At 35.3% G+C, this 22,199-nt stretch overlaps 2 long non-coding RNA genes across 3 annotated transcripts in view; one reads left to right on the forward strand and one right to left on the reverse strand.

Annotated features, from left to right (window-relative positions):
* LOC128250446 (uncharacterized) overlaps positions 1 to 22,199 on the forward strand; it is a 613,350-nt gene that overhangs the window by 361,316 nt on the left and 229,835 nt on the right. The gene's annotated exons all lie outside the window — the stretch shown is intronic.
* On the reverse strand, positions 719 to 13,876 carry LOC106883638 (uncharacterized). The gene is made up of 4 exons (XR_001411149.2): positions 13,740 to 13,876; positions 11,220 to 11,282; positions 1,807 to 1,964; positions 719 to 986 (listed from the first exon to the last, which is right to left on the reverse strand). It is a non-coding gene; the product is annotated as an uncharacterized LOC106883638 (long non-coding RNA).

The raw sequence follows: 22,199 nt of genomic DNA on the forward strand, positions 1-22,199 counted from the left end.
CAGTATGTATATGTATGCGCGTAACTATATATGTCCAAACACTCCCACATTTTCATACAAATATACTTGCACACACATCTGTGTATTTGTGCATGCATATATATAATATATATAAATAAACAAATATATATATATATATATATATATATACACACACCAAAGGCATATGCTAATCGTTTCCATTGTCTTAAAATTGGCTGTAATTTAGTATATATATTTCTGTATATGTGCGAATGTATATGTATGTGAATGCATTAATATGTATATATAAATATATGTATATATAAGGCATATTTTTATGTGTACGCATACGTACGTATTTATATGAACGTACGCGTGTCAGTCCCTGAGCATGTCTGTGTGTGTAACATGTTTGTATGTGTGTAACATGTTTGTATGTGTGTGAGTTTTCAAAGACAGAAGTTATTAAAGTTAGTTTTGTCGACAGATTGCTTGATTTTGATGAAATAAATAAAAGTAATAACACAAAGCGATTGAACCATTTTCTTATAATATTATATTATACTCTGCTGAGAATGTTCAGCTGTCTTGGGAAGAAAAAGATACAACGATTGGCTTTTGTTAACTTTCTGTTCTTTTTTCCTTCTTATCCTTCATTTTATCTTCTCATTCATTTCCTTTTGCGTTTATTTCTTTTCTTTTATCCTTGTTTGTTTCTTCTTTTTCTCCTTGTTTGTTTCTTCTTTTTCTCCCTATCATTTTTTTTTTCTTTGTAAACTTTATTCTATCTCATTCATTTAAAACTTTCTTCTCTGCTGAAGCTTATTTTACTTCTTCTCGTTATCTATTTGCTTCTTTGTTAATTCTTTCATTCATTTTCTTCATTGTTATTTGTATTTGTATTTATTTTCATATTTTACTTCTTTTTTTTACTATTTGCCCTTACATTTCTTAAACCTTCTTCTTGATATTATTTTTGTCTTTATTTCGTGCTCGTAGAATAGTATAACAGTTTGGCCTTGTGCCTAACAAACAAAATCAATATAATTTCATTATCATTTTGTAATTGTAGTTAGCTATATATATTTGTAATAATAATAATAATAATGAAGATGATGATGATGATATTATTAATAATGATGATGATAATAATAATAATAATAGCGCTGATAATAATAGTTGTAAAAATAGCAACTGCAGTTGCAATAGAAAGCTGTTTTTTCCACTGCAGAATTTATCTTGTTGGTGGTGTTGGTGATGATGATTTAGGTATGTTTTCTTTTCCTTTTTGTTTTGTTTTTGTCTTTGGTAACAAGAAACGGTGGCCATAGCAGTTGGAAACGTTAGAATACTAACCAACAGCAATCTTCCTAAATCTTTCAAGATATAGGAAAGAATATAAGAAAAATATTTTTGGAAGGAATAAAAATAATTACACTCACGCACACACAGATCTACATATAAGTATACATACACACACATACACAAACATGTAGAGAGAACAAGAGTGGGTGAGAAAGAGAGAGGAAGAGAGAAAAGAGTGAGAGAGAGTGTGCGATGTGTGCGTGTGTGTGCGCGCGTTTGAGTGAGACTGTGTGTAAATTGTATGACAAATAAAAAGAAATATATTTGTGGAAATAAAATTCAATCTCACAAATAAAAGAAAAATATGAACTCGTCATTTTACAAAAGATACGTTGAAATTTATATGCCTGCATGTCTATATAATTTATATATATATATGTGTGTGTGCGTGTGTGTGTTTGTGTGCGCGTGTCCAGATGTGTGTATATACATGTATATAAATGTTTGTGTGGATACATACATACATTTATGTATACTTACACTAGAACAACGTAATATCTATGGTAACCCAAAATGTCGTTGAACTTGTGTATTAATCATTTATTGAAAGATGCACTTCAGTGTTTTCCAGCTGTTTTCTACAGATATTCATGCAAGACACAAACGTTCATTGAAGATTTGTTGACCGTTCCAGACATCTAGTGAATTAAGGCACACACAATTAATTGTCCTGCTGAGAATCAAACGCTTATTTACTGCTAAATCTCAGAAATGTTACAAATGAAACCCCCCTCTTCTTTTTCGAAAACATTGAACAAGAAATAAATGAGGCTATAACGATACACGCATAAATATAAATTTATATTCGTGTAAAACATAATGGTAAATATTTATACTTCATACGTAGCGGTTTGATAAATAGTTAATTGTTTGATATTGCGTGATGACAGATAAGTATTATTGGGTGATGTACGCTATACATCTGTTTTCAGAATATAGGATACCTGATTTCTGACAGGTAGATGAATACTAACAATACTACTTTAGTGTTTCGTCTAGCAACACATTTAAATGCCCGAGGCAGATTTGGAATAAATCTATGAAACTATCCATCTAGATATTTACACTCTCTATGTAAATGTGACGTGAATTTTGTATAGCCTGAAGGTTATTGGATATATTGATATAAAGAATTGAAAATGTTAATACAGAATTTGATGTTCAGTTCAGACACTGAAGATAATCAGTGGTAGGGAATGAAATCAACGACAAAGAGGACCATGAAACACGGAATGTTATTTACGTATTAATTAATTTACGCTTCCATATAAAGCAAATCTGCGTAAATAATAAAGATATTTAATACTCTATTTGTAAATTTTAAGATAATTGTTTCTAATAAATGAAAAATACTGAAATTTGAGGAGACCGTTAATCGATTACAGTGACTCTAATATTTTACTGTTCCTTCATTTTATTGGAAAGAATAAATGGAATTCAAAGCTGATCCCTGCGTGATTTGTGCTTTGCACGTCCAGAGAAGCCGCTAAACGGTTTGTCCGGCGTGCTAACGATTCCGCCAGCTCAATGCCTTTATAAATTTTAAAACACTAAAAGCGAAATAATTGTGTTAGTAAACATTTCGGTCGCTTGAAATATCTTATAAACTTTTAGCAGATACTAGGAAATAAATTGTATCTTTAATATGGTTAATCTTCTGAAACTTAATTTATAGTTTCTGCCTCTCTCGGTGTAAAGATATTTTCATTGAAAAATACGCCATAAACTTTCTGAATTGTCTCTCCAAGAACATAAACATTTGTCTGTACGACTTGTTCGTGATCATATATAATTTAGTGGAATATGAGCAGTAAGTAGACAACAAAATCTTTGTTTATATATATTGTTCAGTAACTGATAACTCATATAAGATGATTAATTGGCTTGAGATAATGAACTATTAAAATTGATAGTTTCTTTATTGATTCTTCCTAATAAACTTTCATCCTAGACTGACTGTATTTTTACTAAATGATTTCATTTTGGGTAGATTCCAAATATAATGTAAATCAATTACCTAGATTTCAACTTCGTTTTTTTTTTATTTGGGGATTTCAGTTGCTTTCACCTTTCCTGTTATATACATAGGATTAGCTACCTAATTAATTTATTCAATATTTTCAAATAAATAATTATCCTTTGCATTGTATTTGTTTCACTCATAGATTTGCACTTTTACACAAACTGACATAAATTGGTGGTGCACCATATTGTAGATTTTAGGCCATGCTGACGCATCACCTGCAAGGTTTCAGTCCAACAAATCGATCACAATACACATTGAAAAACACAATGTCCGATCTTACTTTTCTTTTTTTAAAACAAAATCATTCGGTCTCTCCTGCTAAACGTTTAAGTTACAGGGATGTAAAAAAAACTCAGCACCGGTTCTCAATGGGAGAAAACAAACACAAACATGAAGATATTCGGGCATCAACACATGACGCATTGCTGTAAATTAAGATACTGCGGACTTTCATAGTGTCTATCTATCAAATTATCTCACAAATGATTAGTCAAACCAGCATTATTGGCGAAAACACACAGGATGTTACGGGGAGGGACTGAAACCGCAACCAACTATTTGAAAAACGAGCTCCTTAAATTTACAGCCCAACATTTATTTAATACCACTACATTTTTAAATGAAATAATTGTTAGATAAACTAATAGTCATTTGATTTATTAAAAACAGACATCATTTACAGAACACAGAACACAGAGATATTACTCCTTCATGTCTTATGCGTCAAATAACGTTAAGATGTTGTTCGAACTAGCATCATATTATTCCATAGTATACATTTCACCGAACTTTAGAACCGATCCTCTTGTTAGTATACTAGAATATATTTGCTTAATAATCTGAAATTCTTTCGCCCACTCTTCTAATTTTAAATGATTTAATTCGGTTCGGTATGGAATTTAGTTTGTCATATATCATCATACTTTGTCCATTGCTTATATCCTTGTTTGTTTGTGGTGTGTGTGTGTGAGAGAGAGAGAGACAGAAAGAAAAGGAGCCGTGGAGGTGTTGTATACATCTCTGTAGACCTCACACCCCAGGTCTTACTGTCATACTCAATTTGTATATGACACACTCTTTGTATACATTCGAAATCGCAATATAGCCATATGCAACACATATCGCCCACCGGATGCTCCAAACCACATAGGAAAGTTTGATGATTGCCTCACAAGAATTAAAGTAATACTCATGAAACTGGAACACCACGTGAGCGTATTTCTTATGGATGATTTGAAATTCCCCAATGTCGAATGACTTGAAGGCCACACGCTCTAAGGAGTGACTCATTGCAAACAAGCGCAGGTGGAGTCCCTGCTTAAACTCACTTTTGCACTATTGATGGAGTAAGTTGTGCTTAGACCAACTAGGGCGAATAACATTTAGCATTTCTGCTTCACAAACAATATAGACATCGTTCATGATGTGAAAGTAACGCCGACATTAGTTTCGGATAATAACATAATATAGCTGTCTATGTATGGACCAAAAGAAGCCAGAGAATACAGCCTAAAGGAAGCACCCAAGATCTCTCCAATCTGAACTTCCATAAAGACTGGAAGTCGCTCCAAATAGAGATCTTCATGACTGGCCTAAATATCTCTCCACACCAGTCATTGGCATGAAACTAGAATGTTTCATGTCTGTTATGCAAACCACATTCCAGAAATATGTCCCAGAGCACAAGGCCAACAAAAAAGGAACAAACATCCAAGTGAGAAGAATATCCTCATGAGACCACGGGTGAAAGTTGCAAATCGTTTCAGCCAACATTTCAAAAGTAGTGAAAGGTCCCGCCTAAAACAATACCGATAGACTGAAAAAAGCCTGCAACAATCCTATGTGAGGGAGAAAGCAATCAAACAATCCTGGGTTATAAAAAACATTAAGTCGAACCCAAAGGCCTTCTTCCATTATGCCAAAGAAACATCTTCAGTGCGCTGCAAAATAGGATCCTTCGTCCAAAATGATGGCTCCATCATTAATAGCCCAACCACGATCAGTAAGGTACTGAATGACCAGTTCAAAAGTGCCTTTACCTCCTCGTCGGAACACAGACAAGGGAACGAACCAGTGGATTTGTTTGCCGCCTCACCTATAACTAACGAGACAGTAACGATGGATTACATCAACATTAACGAAGATCTACTACTAACCATAGATGAGGTGAACGCAAACAACTGCTGGTCATAATTTTGTTCCCAGCAATCCTCCTCAAATCATGTAAGCTTGTTTTTACTTTTACTCCTCTACCCGCTCATGTTTAAATATCTTGAACACTACGAAGTGTATTCTATATTGAAAATACCTGTCTCTAATCTATCTATCTGTCTGCATATATATATATATATATATATATATATACACACACACACAAACACACACACACATATGTACATGTTTATGTGTGGGCGTCTTTGTATCTGTCTCTCGCCACCGGTTGACAACCGGTGTTGGTGTTTGACGACCACGTATTGTAGCGTTTCTGCAAAAAGAGACTGACAACATAAATATTTTAAAGAAATATGTTCTTTGGTCGATTTGTTTGATTAACACTCGTTATGGTGGTGCCCCCACACGGCCGCAATCAAATGACTAGAACAAGTAAAAGATAAAATGATGTGTGTGTGTGTGTGTTTGTTTTGAGGTACCATTCTGTAGTGGCAGATATGTTCCTGATATTACAGAGAAACCACTACCTTAAGCGGCAGTGTTTTTATTTTACAGTGGAAAAGTAGATCCCTAGCTTGTAGCACTTAATTCAGCTCTTCTAGTTTCTACGTGAGCTAAAAGATGAGGTGAAACGCACTATTCTCAATTATACGTCTCAATCCTGTTCAACACCCATTAATTCTTACTTCTGGTTATAATAGACTGACGAAAGAAGTAATGCAGTATTGATTATAGATTGGCTTTCGCTAATCCTCTTCGCATGCGTGTATTACTTGAAGGAGAAGTGGCTGATATAGAGGGAGAGAGAATAAGGGTGTGTGTGTGTACGTTAATGTGTATGAATTTGCATTTTGTCGAGTAGACTTTATTAAATCATAGTGCTGAGGAGAAATATTGATTTCGACGAATGATTATATATGTTTCTTAATCAGAAATGCCTCGCAGTAGTTAGTTACGTCTCTTTAAGTTTCGGAATTCAAATCCCGCCAAGGTCAACTTCGCTTTCATCCATCAGGAGTCGACGTAATAATTTATCAATCTGTTCCCAGAAGCAATGGTAACGAGTTACCCTTACGAAGTAAAATTACTATTCGCAGCTTCAATTAAAAATCATCCAAAGGCAAAGAGATGTTAAAATCATTAATACATATTCGTGGTATTACTTTCAGGTTTTTACGCTTTGAGTTCAAATTCCGCCGTGGTCAGTTGTGCTTTCATGATTTTGCATAAAATAAAGTAATATACTTGTCACCTACTGTCAGAATAATGGACTAATCCCCGTCTCCTCAGAATAGCTAGCAATAAATGACGAATTGCGTTGCAGAAGCTCAGCCACATTTCGTCCTGTCCTGTTCAGGTATGTTTCGCCTATAATCTATTCTTAGTCGATGAAATACGTACCAATTAATCGTTGGAGTTATCAAGTATCCATTTCTAAAATGTTGTCGACCTTGTACCAGAATTAGAAACTAGAATTATTATTTTTATTAAAGCTTTCTTTATTCAGAATCTTTAGCGCGCTTTTCTAAAATTCGTATATACCGTTCTATTCTTGTTTGAAAATCTACCATAGTCGACTTAGACTTTCGTTCTACTGTCTCTTCTTCGAAAGTCTTATACATTAATACAATATTTATTAATCATTAATACAACTAATGTTAAATACAGTTAACCATGTTAGAAACCATCGTTACCATTTTTACGGGCAGAAAGTGTGGTGGGTTAAAGCATAGCTCCGTAACATTTTTTCACTTACGGTACACATATATTCTTCCCAAAATTCGGCGGTACACCCGAATTAAAAACAGACTTCATTTACATTTCTGTAACAGAACACAAAGGGATATTACCTCTCCATGTCTTATGCGTCAAATGACGCATATACAAAACCATTGGTGGTTATGTTTTCGTTCGTATAACAATCAGAAAGTCCACCAGGCCACAGTTTTACCCATGACTGGTGAAGATATTAAAGCAAACTTTCTCTTAGATACATTTCATATGAATACACCAATTCACCGACTTTAATATATCTTTTGGTTGTCCGTACAATAAATACCAGTAGAAAACAAGAAATGTCTACATTCTTTTATCGCAATAATTGTCTCGCAGAGACTTGTTATTACAGGCGTCATATTTCTTCAATTAAAACTGTAAAGTGAGTAGCGTTTTTCATACAGTGCGACTAGATGTTTTAATCTTCGTCATTAATGCAATAAACACACTCTCAGACTCGTACATATCTACACACATCTCTCTCTCCTATGTATGTGTATGTATATATATATATATATATATATATATATAAACAGGCATATAAATATTCGTACATGCATACATATGCACAGATATATATTCGTATACAAATGTGTATATACAATTCTATATACTTGTGTGTGTGTGTGTGTGTGTGTGTATATACATATATATATATATATTGTTCAAAAAACAAAATCAAATTAATAAAGAGCGATAAAGTAAATAACTACAGAATATAAATGTACGAACCATCACAAATATAATTAAATTAATAGTGTCTGAAAGATATAATAGGCAGAACTATTTACAAAATGATGTTTGCCAGAAAGTAACACTGGCGACAAACATTCAGAGAAATTATAACTTATTTGAAGCAGTATTTCGTGTTTCGAATTTGCACAAAGTAAAAATCGATGAAAGCTCCTGTCGGCGGCAAATGATAAATTTCTGGCTATTCTTCATTGTTCCAGGCTAAAATCAATGAAATACACCGAAACAGAATATTTTGTGGCGATGTGCGTTGAAACCTACAAAGTATAATTTGAAATGAGTCAAAAGTCGTCTTTAAATGCATTGAGTTAAACTTTGAAAAACACCACAAATTTCCACAAACGTTTTTTCTTGTCATAGACACTGGCCAGACATAGCTGTGTAGTGAAGAAACTCGATTTAGACCCACGTATATATATATATATATATATATATATATATATATATATATATATATAACGGTCTATCCACAAATTACCACTCCACCAAATTCATTCTCATAGCATTAATCAAGCTACAGTAGAAGATAATTGTAATAGTGACAAGTGACTTTCGCAACCAAATCGTTACTAATCCGTGTATTTAATCTACTCTTTTCGACGGATTACATTGTGAAGCTATGGATCTTATGAAGCTCAGACTAGTGGTTCAATTCTAGCCGTGGTAGTAAGTTGTGTTCTTGAACAAAATTCATCTTTTCATGCTCTTCAGTCTCTTTAGCAGAAATTAGTACCTGACTTGTGAGTGGAGAAATTCTTTTGCTCAATACATGTCACAGTTTCGAATTATATGCCATCAATCCTATTAATTTGTTAACAACGGCTAGGATTTAGCTTATCTTTGAGGCTAAGTAGGGTCACCAGAATAGTTCGTGTGGCGTGTCAGTGCCCTGTGAGATTTTGTGGTCAGAATGTAAATCGAGATAACTCGATTTCAATGTGGTGAACGTAGGGCAAAATAAAATGTACTGAGTTACATTTTGTGTGTCTTTACAAATGAAGTTATTAGGTATGTGGCAAACTTAATTTACATATACGAATTCTTTAGACGAAGATGGAGCAAATATAAAAGTTGTTTCTATATGAATATGGCTCGCATTTACAATTCGGTGAGCTGGGTACGCCGATGGTTTCCAACCTACAACAATACTTATTTTCTACGACCTAACGAGGGTTTAGCTGGGAAATGTTGCCTATTTTCCTTCAAAATTATATCTGAAGAAGGAAAGGTGCAGTGACTAATATATTTATTTAAAAACCATGGTTTCAAATTTTAGCACAAGGTATGTAATTCCGAGGAGTTGATCAGTTGATTTTATCGACCCCTGTACTCAAATGTTAATTATTTTATAGACACCTGAATCTATGAAATGCAAAGCCAACCTCGGCAGAATTTAATCCATGACAAAATGTTAAAACATAACAGAACTACTTTGTAGAGTTTAGAATACAATGTGTTGTTATTGGCTTTGACGCTCTATGTTCCGATTTCAAACGTCACAGAGATCAACTTTGCCTTTTATCTTTCGGTGGTATATAGATTAATATATGTACCAGTAATATTTCTACTTCTTCTACAACCACAAATTCAGCCGCCACTTTTTCTCTATCTTTCTCTGATGGAGAAAGCGGCCTTGTTCAAATTTTGAAACAAGATCTACCACAATACAAATGATATGTAGCGACACAACGGCGTCAGATTTACACCGTCAGCGTTTGTGTATGTAAAGCAAATTACACAAGTCCGAAAATAACGGATATTCGTGTTTGGAATTCCTTTGTTTCTGTCCTTTACTACATGGGCTGACCTGGCGTTAACCACTACAATGTATGTAGTTGTGTTTGGTGTGTATGTTAGTTTGGCAAAGAAGTGTCTAAACTAAGATACAAATCGAAAACTCAAGGGAAATATGTTCGTGAACAATTCTTGTATTAGTATCTTTGCTTCTTGTTTCACATTTATGTCTTATAACTATTTATTTAAGAGGTGACTGAGTAATATAATGTAGAATGAATGAAATAAATTTAAATATCAGTGTCAATTCAATAAAATATAATTCCTCATCAAACATTACGATCATGTGACAGAACTACACACATGATTAATGTTACAATATTTTTATTGGTGTTGTCTAGAACAAGGTCAGACTCGATTGAGCAGACATCTGATCAAAGGTATTCCAGCCAGCTGTAACCATTCCAATCCAAGTTGGATAAAGTATTATTCTAGTCGACTACTACTGGAGATGGTTCTAACGATTAAAGCCTACTCCTCACAAACGAGTTCGCTATTGTCGCTATAATTATTATTAATGTTGATTAATTAAATTCGAAATCAAGACAGATCAATCAATCATTTACTGTCCACAGAGAGGTTAATACGCACACTTAGCTTTACATTTGTCATAGTGTCTTAACTACACGCAAGAGTGTGCACATATGCTCCTACACTCTTATGTATGCTCACACGCAAACAATATATGTGTAAACAGTGATGCAGAGGACATGAGATATATCGTGTGAAGCATTTCAAGTTTGTAGTGGGCTGTCAGTTTACGAGGAAAGAATTCACATGAACCATTCATCTCTTCGTTATGTTAAGAATATATTTCTGCATTTGTGTGTTTAAGTGTGTTCCATAAATAAATGCTTAACCCTTTGTATTAACCCAAAGCATTGGCATGAGCTTGTATTGAGCATCCCTATTTGTTCTAAGAATTTCGCTAAACTTTATAACATATACATTATTTACATTTGACGGATATTTGTCCTCATCTAGTTTGTTGTTAATACAACGTTTCGGGTAATATACCCTCCAGCCTTCATCCGGTGTCTTGGGGGAAATTTCGAACCCGGGTTCTCATTCCTTTTTACTGTTATTGTTATTCAGGTCACCTGAACAACAATAATAATAATAATAATAACATCGAAAGATACTTTAGGAATGAGAACCGAGGTTCGAAATTTCCCCAAAACACCTGATGAAGGTTGGAGGTTATATATCAGCCGAAACGTTGTGTTAACAACAAACAAGATGAGGACAAATATCCGTCAAATGTAAAAAAATTAACATAATTCCCCATCTCTTAAATATAGAACAGTATTTTATAACATATATTCTGAGTATAGTAAAGCTTTCCTTTTTAAGTATATATTCTAAAACGTACCTTAGATAGAAGCGAAACCCTATTTCTTACAATGGGGGAATTTGTGCAAATTGGTAGGCTAGTCTGCAAGAGACAATGAAAGAAAATAGTTGTAGACTGTGGCACACTGATTTATACTGGAAAATAATGTTAATAGGTTCAAGTACATGGAGGTTACTCAAACACTTAATACAGCGTTCAAATTCCGCCGAGGTCGACTTTACCTTTCATCCTTTCGGGATCGATATATTTAGTACTAGTTCTGTACTGGGGTTGATCTAATCCACTGACCCCCGTCCCACCAAATCTCGGGCCTTGTTCCTAGAGTAGAAAAGAATATTACATTTGGTTTTTCTGTTGATAGAATAATGGGTTACACGTCATTTGATGAATTTTTATATTTTGAGACACTCGATTATCACTTCCAGTGATTTTGCGTGTTTACTTTTACTTGCTTCAATCATTTAACTGTGACCATGCTGGAGCACCGTCTTTAATCGAACGGATCCATCCCAGGATTTATTCTTTGTAAACGTCGTACTTATTCTAATAGGTGTCTTTTGCCGAACTGATACGGGTACGTAAACACCAACATTGGTTGTCAAGCAATAGTGAGGAGGGTATAAACACAAACACACAATTTATATATATATATATATATATATATATGTGTGTGTGTGTGTGTGTATACATACATACGTTAACTTTTCATACTTCCACGTTCCAATCCATATGATATATTCCGATCAAAGTTTTCCACTTAATCGATAGCAAAGAAAATGAAGCTTTCTAAACTATTCGCTCGCTAACTCATCTATACTGTTTATAAAGTTATGTATCCATGCTGGACAGTTATACGTAAGACAGTTTGCTTCTATCATCAGATGCTTAATCTTACCCATCAGCACCTAGTGGTATTTGAACTCCTAACAGGAGAAGCTATAACGGATGCCAGAATACACCCGATTTCTTAACACATCCCAATTGATTCTCTGTTTACTGAAAATATAAGACGTAATACGGATGTTTCAGCAATAAAAAAAAAAAATCGGCATTTTATCAATTCAAATTTGGTTAAGCCCATATTAAAGCGGTGAGCTGGCAAAATCAAAATCATTGGCATCCATGGCGAATAGTGTAGCGGCATTCTCTTTTACGTTCTGTCTTGTTTTATGTTCTGCTGCCAATGTCGACTTAACCTTTCATTCACGTGTGTTCGAGGTACTGGGTTTCTATTGTTGACTAGCCTTCATCCCGAAAATGTCAGGCCTTGTGGCTATCATTAAAAGGATTTTAATCCTATGAAGTAATGCATGTATTTTTGCCAGTTAGCCTTTACAGTTTTGACTCACCTATTGATAAAAACGTGCGGGTCTCTGCTTATGCTAAAAAGAACAATATTCGGCCAATGTGCCATAGGGTCGCAGTTATAGGGACGAAGACCACGGGTTCAAATTGTGTCTAGTCCCAGAATGGTGTTCATGTTAACGATATCTGAAACAGACAATTGTATATAGTATCGATATCGAATCCTTTTTATATGTTACAGGTATGTTTCTGCTTGTATTCTATTTTAATACCTTTCGTCTAATAGAAACAGCCCAATTAATACTAGCAATTTGAGCTGCGATGTTTTTCACTAATGTTAATTTGCCACAAGGGCAAGACGAAGATAACTTTACTATGCAGAATAATTTAATACAATTCTGTTTGATGTCATACACAGAAAAAAATAATAAAATACAAATGTATACGTGTGTGTGTGTGTGTGTGTGTATAATTATGTCTGTGACTGAACGAATGTGTACGTGAGAGAATTGTCCCCGAAGACAATACAAATTTGTAATTATTAATACATGCTGATAAGTGATATTCTAGGATTGCTCCTGTGATATTTTTTACCAGTTCTTTGTATATGGACTTCTTTATTCCCGTTTTCTTCTTTTTTCGTTCTCTTTATTCTTCATCTTTTCGTTTTCTTCTTCTCCTTCGTTTTCATCTCCCTTCCCTTCTTCGTTTTCTTTTCTGTTTTGTTCTTATTTTTCGTCCTTATTTTTAGTATCTTATATTCTTTTATCTGTGCTTGCTTTAATATCGCCTTAATTATTATTAGTATTATTAGTATTATTATTAGTATTATTATTATTATTATTATTATTATTATTATCATCATCATCAGTGATGTTATTAGTGCTAATGTTATTGTTTCTCTTATTGTTATATGTACATAACTGCAGAGCATTTATCATTAATGGGATTTTATCTATCTCCGAATACACTCTCTAATCAAAGAAATTCCGGGCATCTCTGTAGAATCTAATTCCATGAAATCTATTCTTGAACCACTCATCAAGCGAGCGAGTGTACTGGTCATAATAAGGATAAAGCTATATCAGCACCGACGACAACAACAACTACAAGGAGGATTGAAGAAGTAACTAAATACAAAAACACAAATAAATACAAAAATAAGATTAAAAAGAATTAAAAAAAACATTACGAAACAAACGAAGAATGAAGACTATTGTATGAGATAATTACGGTTAGTAGCGATATCCATTTATACAGGGAATCTTTGAGACGCAGGCACCAATTTGCATGATATTCCATCGACGCCATCACACTATCATCATCAGCGTCATCATCAGTAGTAGTAGTAGTAGTGGTAGCGGCAACAGCAGCATTGGTGGCAACATCATAATCATCATAATAGTCAACAGCAACGCTAACGTCGTTGTTATCGTCATTTTCATCATCATCATCATCATCAATAACAACGTAGTCATCATCGTCGTTGTTATCATCAGCACCATCATCATCATTAGCAACAAAAAGAGCAACACCCTCATTATCATCATCTTCATCATTTCCATAGTCATTATCACCATCGCATCGTCGTCATAAATCATCTGAGGTATTTGTTTTTGAAAAAAATTCCATTACACTTATTATTATTATTATTATTATTATTATTATTATTATTACTATTATTATTACTACTGCTACTATTATTTTACTATTTGTTGCATTAGTAATACGTTGTAGTAGTCCTTGTATTACTCATTAATTGTTACGGTTAACGTACGGGCATCGATTGGTTTAAATATTCACCACAGCACCACCACCACCACCACCACCACCATCATCATCGCCATGATCATCAACAACAGTAGCCGCAGCAGCTGTACCATCATCATTATCGATATTGTTTCCTCTTAGTCATTAACAGCAAGTTTGGATGCAACAGGAAAAAAAAATGTAGTTTTATAACCTCCGTCTTCGTAATTGTCAATGCCATCGCCGTCGTAGAACATCGTCATCGTCATTTCTTCCATCATCATCAACAGCATCCTTTTTTTTTATATATATTTTCTTTACCTCAATGGCACTATAAATACCTTCGTTTCCGAAATAACATACCATCATTATGTTGTATTTCCCTTCTTCCTCATCATCTGCATCTTCGTCGACAACATCAGCTCCGTCGTCGTCAAGGTCCTGGCGTCGTTGTTGTCGTCAAGGTCCTGGCGTCGTTGTTGTCGTCATAGACGGTGTTATCATTGATAGCAATTTCTTCCTAATGATTTCTAGCTAAATATATCAGTCGAATATTAGAAAATATAATTTCACATATCTAGTCTCACTACAGATATTTTTTTGTACCAGAAGACAGGAGCATAATACAGTAAATATTATGCTCTTCTAACTAAAATAGAACATTAAAAAAATACCTACCAGAAATCAAATTATCCTAAGCAGATATCGGAATGAAGCTGAATATTCATTTGGCCTCAGGCATCATCTATATCAATTTACGGCATGGAAGCGAAAAGAAAAAAGAAAAAGTAATAACAATAACAATAAATAAGTAAATATGATATCACAAGTTTTTTCAGTAATCTCTATTAAGCACATTGTTGAATCAATAACGTTAATGATTTTTTTTAGAATGGCACAAAGGCCACAGACTTTGTAACGTGGTGCAGTCCGATTAAATTGACCCACTCCCTCCCAGTACTTGACATGATTGACCACCTCTTGCAAGATGGAGAAAAATCGAATGCGATTTTATAAGAAATCAGGACGTAATGTTATACAATTAAATATGATACAAAGCATTTTGTCTGATTTACTGTTTCTATTGTCCAACAAACAATAATAATGATAATAATAATCCTTTGTACTATTGGCACAAGCCCTGAAATTTAGTGGGGAGGGACCAGTCGATCTAATTCACCCCAGTACGCAACTGGTACTTTATCGTTTCCAAAAGGATGACAGGAAAAATTAACCTTGGCGGAATTTCAACTCAGAACGTAGCGACGGGCGAAATACCGTTACGCATTTCGTGCAGTGTCCTAACGATTCTGCCAGCTCACCACCTTAATAATAATAATAATAATAATAATATTGAACCGTTCTATTACAGGCACGTGGCCTGAATTCATTTACTGGCGCATGGATTGCAGCGATCATAATGCTCAACTCATACTTATTTCCTCGACCCCGAAATGGAGACAGGAAATATCAACTTGAGTGGAATAAGAAATCGGAATGCAAGTATGGGCAAAATACTTCTAAGCATTTTCTCGGCAGGCTAATGGTTGTATTAGGTGACCAGCTTCATGATGATGATAGTAATAGCGATAATAATTAATATTATATAGTTGCCAGTTTGGCATCGAAATAGAGGAAAACAGCTTACGTGGAATGCAAAACATACCATAGAAACATTATACGGCGTCAATAAAACTGATAATTGTGTAAAGGAAAACTTAGAGGAAAGGAACACGTACGCACACAAAGCGAAACAGCATTGAAGGATTAAAAAAAAATGTACGATCAGTTTGCAAGAGATACGAACGCCAAGATACGCAGAAGACCGATGATTATGGATGAGTATTGACCTAAAGACAGAGAGAGAAGCACGTATATGTGCAGCAGAAGAACGGTCGCTAAAGACTAACTATGTGAAATGCAGAGCCAACAACGTTACTGACTGCGAAAAATGCAGGATGTGTGGTGAGAGGGGTGAAACGTTGGGGGACTTCGTTACCGACTGCCCGGAATTGGCACAACGTGAATACGAAAGACGAAATGATAATGTGGCAAGAATGATCCATTGGGAGCCCAGTAGAAATCACGGCCTAAAAAGGGCATAGTCGTGGTATGAGGAAGCCCACAGAAGGGGTCACCGACAGTGAAGACTGCAAAATTCTCTGGGATGCAATGATTCAGTGCGATCACCTGACCGGACATCGGAAACCGTTCGTTATTGTGGTGAATAAGAGAGACACAATCTCGTATGATAATCGATGTAGTACGTCCCTGCTGACAGCAGAATCAAAGAGAAAGAAGTAGAAAAACAGAACAGCTATGACGGCCTGGTGTGAGAAATACGAAGGTGGCGGTCAATGAAGTGAGTAGACCTGATACGAATTGAAATTGGCGGATTTGAATGCATCAGCTTTCAAGTATCAACATGGTAAAAAAACAAAACCAAAAAAAAAACAGGTTCATATGTAAAGATAGAACACGTACAAAAATCAGCATTACTTGGAACTGCAAAAATTCTACGCAGGGTTCTTGGAGGATGACCAATAAACAAGTGTTATTTTAGTCTACTGGCTCTGGACGTCTGACACTTACCATCATCAGCAAAATAAGGTGCGTGTTTTCATTGAATAATAAGGATAATAATAATAATAATAATGATAATAATAAATTATTATTATAGTCCTTTCTAATATAGACACAAGGCCTGAAATTTTGGGGAGGGATTAAATCGATTATATCGCCCCCCTATCCCCCAGTGTTCCATGGGTGCTTAAAGTATCTACCTCGATAAGATGAAAGGCAAAGTTGACCTCGGCGGAATTTGAACTCAAAACGTAAAGACGAACGAAATAACGATTTCTTTATGAGGCATAAAGCCCTAAACATAGATAGGGACACCAGAATGACAGACAAGACCACAGTAGGGACCAAACACATAAAACGAATGTAAATTAAATGAAAGTTATATAAAAATGAAAATGGACGCATGGGCCCCACTCTCATGCAGTACCATTTGAACCGTTATATGTACTATTTACAATTCCTTTTTTTTTTTCATTTAATTTCATACTTGTTCTTTAGTAGAACTTCATTAGAGGTTCGATATCTCTTAAATCCACCAATGGTGGCAACTCTTTGAATTCCAGCTCCACTCCTGGCGGCTCAATGCTATCTGCACACATCGCTATCAATTTTCTGTAGTTTTCCTCTTCTATCAATATTGCCTTCATATCCTCTGCGTATGAAGGCACCTTCACTCTTACTATTGAATGAAACTTGATTATCTTTTTCTCTGTTTCAACATTTTTCGGGTACGTCACATAATACCATACTCCTTCTCCTCCTCGTATCTTCTTTCCTTTCTCTTGGACTTTTGGTTCTATTTTCTCTTCCTCTATAAATAGTTTCTCCATCTCACCTTCATACAGTTGGGTTTCCGACACTTTTTCCACTTGTAAGTTCACTTTCTTTTTACTTTATTTTTCCTTCCTACTGCCCTCCTTCGCAGTTTCTTTTCTCACCTCTTCTCTCTTCTTTTTCTGCAACTCTAGCGGGGAACTCATTCTTCCGCCCCTCCTTGTTTTCTTTTTAACTATAGTGAATCCCTTCTCCGTTTCTTTTTTTGTCGCCTTGTCCTGTACTGCTTGGTCCACAAACTCATGTCTCTCCTTCTGTTCTGTTAGTGGTTTTCTTTGGTGCACTATGCCTTCATGTGGCCTCTCTCTCCAAATGAGAAACATACTGGTGGCCTACCCTCCACAATGACTCTCAGCTTCACATTTTCTGGCAGCACAATCTCATCCACCACACTATTCAAGTCCTCCGTTGTTGCCTGAATCGTTAGTTCGATACCATATCCCCAGTAGTTTACCTTCTGGGTCCTTGTGGCCTTCATAATCTTCCCGTCTTTCATATTATACGTTTTGGCTGTCATCAGCCATTCTTCATTTAATTCGGGTGCCACCTTACCCACTCGCACCTTGGCCACACGTTTGCCGCAGTACGAAGGCAAGAACACCCATTCCTCTGTCCTTATTGCCTCTGTGGAGTGCTTCATTGCTTCCTCCTCCCTTGTGAAGCGCACCTCCACAGTGGCGTATCTCCTCCCTCTCGTAACGTATGTTGTAACTCTTTACAATTCCTTTATACAATCTTCTATGGCTTCTATCGGCGCAATCTCTATTTTCCTCGTGGCTGTCTTCATGGTTTTAAATGTTATCGTTCCTTTTAACACGTTGGCCGATAACTCTTCCGGTGGCGTTAGCTTCAGTATGTTACCTTCCTTAGTGATTAGTTTTTCACTCTCCTTCATCTTTCTGGGCTCCACTTTTATTTCTCGGACTTTTTACTCTTGCACGTCTACTCGTTGCGGCCGCATAACTGGGGCCTGCCTCCGGCGCCTTCTTCATTTTCCCACAATGGGAAACAAAAAAACAATTAAAACAATGGCAACAATTCAATAAACAGTTCAACATAAACTCATGTGTTAATTTCACAGCTAAGCAGTTCGCCCGGCGTGTTAACGATTCTGCCAGCTCACCACCATAATAATAATAATGCGGAAGAAAGAAGAGTTTCTGATATTAAAGTTTGTAATAATAAAGATCAATGCGATAGAAAGAACGTGATTAAGCGACTGCATTAAAATCATTATATGACGTACCTTATATTGTGGACAGTAAAAGAATGCAGTGCAAGTTTGACGGTAGTGAATAAATGTTTTCTGTCATAGGTATAAGGACTGAAATATTCGAGTTGGGATTTACGTTACTCGATTTGATAAACACCAGTCACCGACTGTTTTTTGCTTTGTCGGCCCGAGATAGTGACAGTCAAATAAAGCTGATGTAATTGACTCAACTGCTTAGCACAAATTTCTGCCTTTGGATATAATTATTATTGCTAGATTTATGTATGAATGTCTTAACCTAAATTGAGTCATCCAAGACAAAATGGGTAGCAAAGATCATTTCTGTAGTGGTTGAAGACATATTGAACAATCGAACATTTTCATCAGGGACTCCCATCACTCCTTTTTCAGCTGTCTTGAGTGCAGCCTATTTCAATGCAAAATTGCAACTACACATTTGACCTATGAGCAACTATCCATGGGCATTGAGCTCGATATTAGTTGCTAGGTTACAGTGTCAGGAGAAACGAATGATGTCGGTTTAATAATGTGGAGCTCTATGGAAGTATAACTAAACGGTACCATAATAAAGAGATACTTGATGCCACCATCAGCATGTCTAAACCAAGATAATTTTATAGACTTCCAACTCGATATACTGAAGGATAATTCTGTGCAGGTCAATCAATGTTTCTTAACTGAAGATTCGATTAATATCTCTTGAGAGATGTAAGCGCTAATTGCCTCACTCGAAGGTCAAGCAGAATTGACTAACGCCTACATCGTTCCTGTTTCAGTGTATTGAGTGGAAGTTGTCCTTTGCTCCGTCTCAAGCAAGTTCGAGATTGGGGCGAGTGTTATTTATATTTTTATGTTTTGCGAATGTTATTTATATATTTACGTTTTGCGAGTGTTATTTATATATTTGTTTTGCGAGTGTTATTTATATATTTATGTTTTGCGAGTGTTATAGAATTATGCTTTTTTCTAGAACTTTCGCGATTTAAATGTTTTAAAACCACTATGTGGTGGGCTTTGTATGTCATCGCTGAAGATGGGCAACCTGCTACAGCGACTGAAGCATAAACTTTCATTGGCGATTGGCGCATGCAGTTACTGATTACTTGACATATTTTTTTATATTCCTCTCTCAGATCGAACTGTAATCCTGGGTCAAATGCTGACCGAAATTAAATTGGTGTGGGTGGAATGTTAGCAGGGCTTCTTAACTCCCTGTTATTTGTGTCAAAGCGCTTGGTTAGTACTACTACTTACACTGATATGATGTTTAGTGGCGAGTATAAGTGAATGTTTTCTCTTGTCGACACGAGACTTCAATAAGGAGGCTCTTAACTCTTTCTTTGTTATGGAGTATAGAAGTAATGTATTCTGTTACTTTTATGCCTTCGCTGTTTCCTGGTTCGGAGTCATTCATATTATGCAACAAGTTTAGAAGGGAGAATCTACAATTTCAGTTTTTAATTTGGCATCGCCTTTTCATTGTCTACATTCATTTGTTCAGCTGTTTTTAGTTATGGTTCATGGGGGTTGTACATACAATAGATTTTTCATTGGATTTTGTCGGGCCATGTGTAGCTTGGATTTTTTTTTTTCACATTTACAGCCTCTATTAAATAAACGTTTGCTTTAATGAAGACAGAAAAACTTTGAGTGGTGTAAGTGGGTTAAGTGTATGTCGGGAGGGGAGTGTATGTACTTTTGTATGTCTTCATCCATGTACTCAAAATGTTTGTTTTCAAACAGTGTATACTTTAAACAATTTTCGACTTACATTAAGGTCTTTAAGTCCATGTGTTTACATTAAACGAACTTCGTATCTATATTTTCGGATGGTATATTCTACATTGTCTTTGTTATTTTTCTAATCTAATCTTGCTAATTTCTGTAGTATCCGATTATGAATACGAGCACCATACTTTATTCCGGAAACACAAAGATATTTAAGCCATTTACTTTATTTCCTTTGTTCATTTCCATTCAGTAATTATCAAATGAGACTTATACATGCCTTCGTAATGTTGTCTTATATTTGTGTATCTTTTGCACTGCCATGTCTATTGACTCCCAACTATTCGCACATCAATGAATTAACAGATCGCATGTTACTTTCTTAATCAAACATGATAGTAGTTTTCCTATGCTTTTGTATTTTCCCTTTTGAAGTTGCGTTAGCGTACATTTTCTAATCTAATCTGAGCATCATATCTATTTTTCTGTTAAACAAATTTAAACTTTGCAGTGAAGTGTTTGATATCTTAGATATGGTCATGACGCTTGTACGGAATCCTTTTTTGTTTATAATGTCGGCTAAAAATTTAAATGTCAGGCAGAAAGAAGAAAAGTGAGTCTCATTGGAATACTTTATTTTAATAGGGACACCTTTCTTTTTCTTTATAACAGGCCTCTATTTTTTTGAAATCTGCACAATTCTTTCTCATTTACTCATGAAACATTTCATGTATCCTTGTTCTTTCTGTTACCTTACCGCTGTGATTCTTTCTAGATCTCCATGTATGTGATATTGTAGAAAGCTCTGTGGTGTTCAATCTACACTTACTCATATTCTTCTCTAACTGCAGTCTTTGGTTAAGATTTTAATGAATAGTAATTCATATTTACAGCTATATCCGCCTTGGAAACATCATTTTCAGCCGCTGTTCTTCAAGCAGGGATGGTTTATAGCTATTTATTTAGTGAGATATTATATTGCATTTAAGTCATTCTTTTTTGCTGGACGTCCGGTTATGGATCTATAGATTTCAGAATTTGTTGTTGCTTTTTTCTTCATCGAAGAGTCAATCACGCGTCGTCTCCGGCAGCGTCAGTATCTAATTACACATATTTGCAAGCAATTTTTATGACTCTGTTAACTATTTTAAGCAGAGCGATTGGAAGATTGTGATATCTCGGCGCTTTCGAGATGTTTGATCGGCGAATTATGTGGACAAGTTTGGTTTTTGTGGCCTCACACTATTCTCCATACTTCGTAGCATTTGTTTCGATCAATATTTAGATTTAATGCACATATCTTCTCATTGGAATCCATCTACTGTTGTTGATATTATATTGATTTGTATTTTTACCAAGTGCTCTCTAAAGATCGTTTCGAATTGGAGTGGAACAATGTGTGAGCAAACTTCATCGTTTCTTCTACAGACAGATTCATTCCTATTTATCGATGATCTCATCTTTCAGCATGATCTCGTTTCTTTTATTGTTATATTACAATTCTGTAGGATCGGTCTTCCCTTTGGACGGTTTTTTTTCAGCTGTGACGAATTGTTATTGATTTC

Source organism: Octopus bimaculoides, chromosome 21 (genome assembly GCF_001194135.2).
Source record: "Octopus bimaculoides isolate UCB-OBI-ISO-001 chromosome 21, ASM119413v2, whole genome shotgun sequence".
Lineage (NCBI taxonomy): Eukaryota > Metazoa > Mollusca > Cephalopoda > Octopoda > Octopodidae > Octopus > Octopus bimaculoides.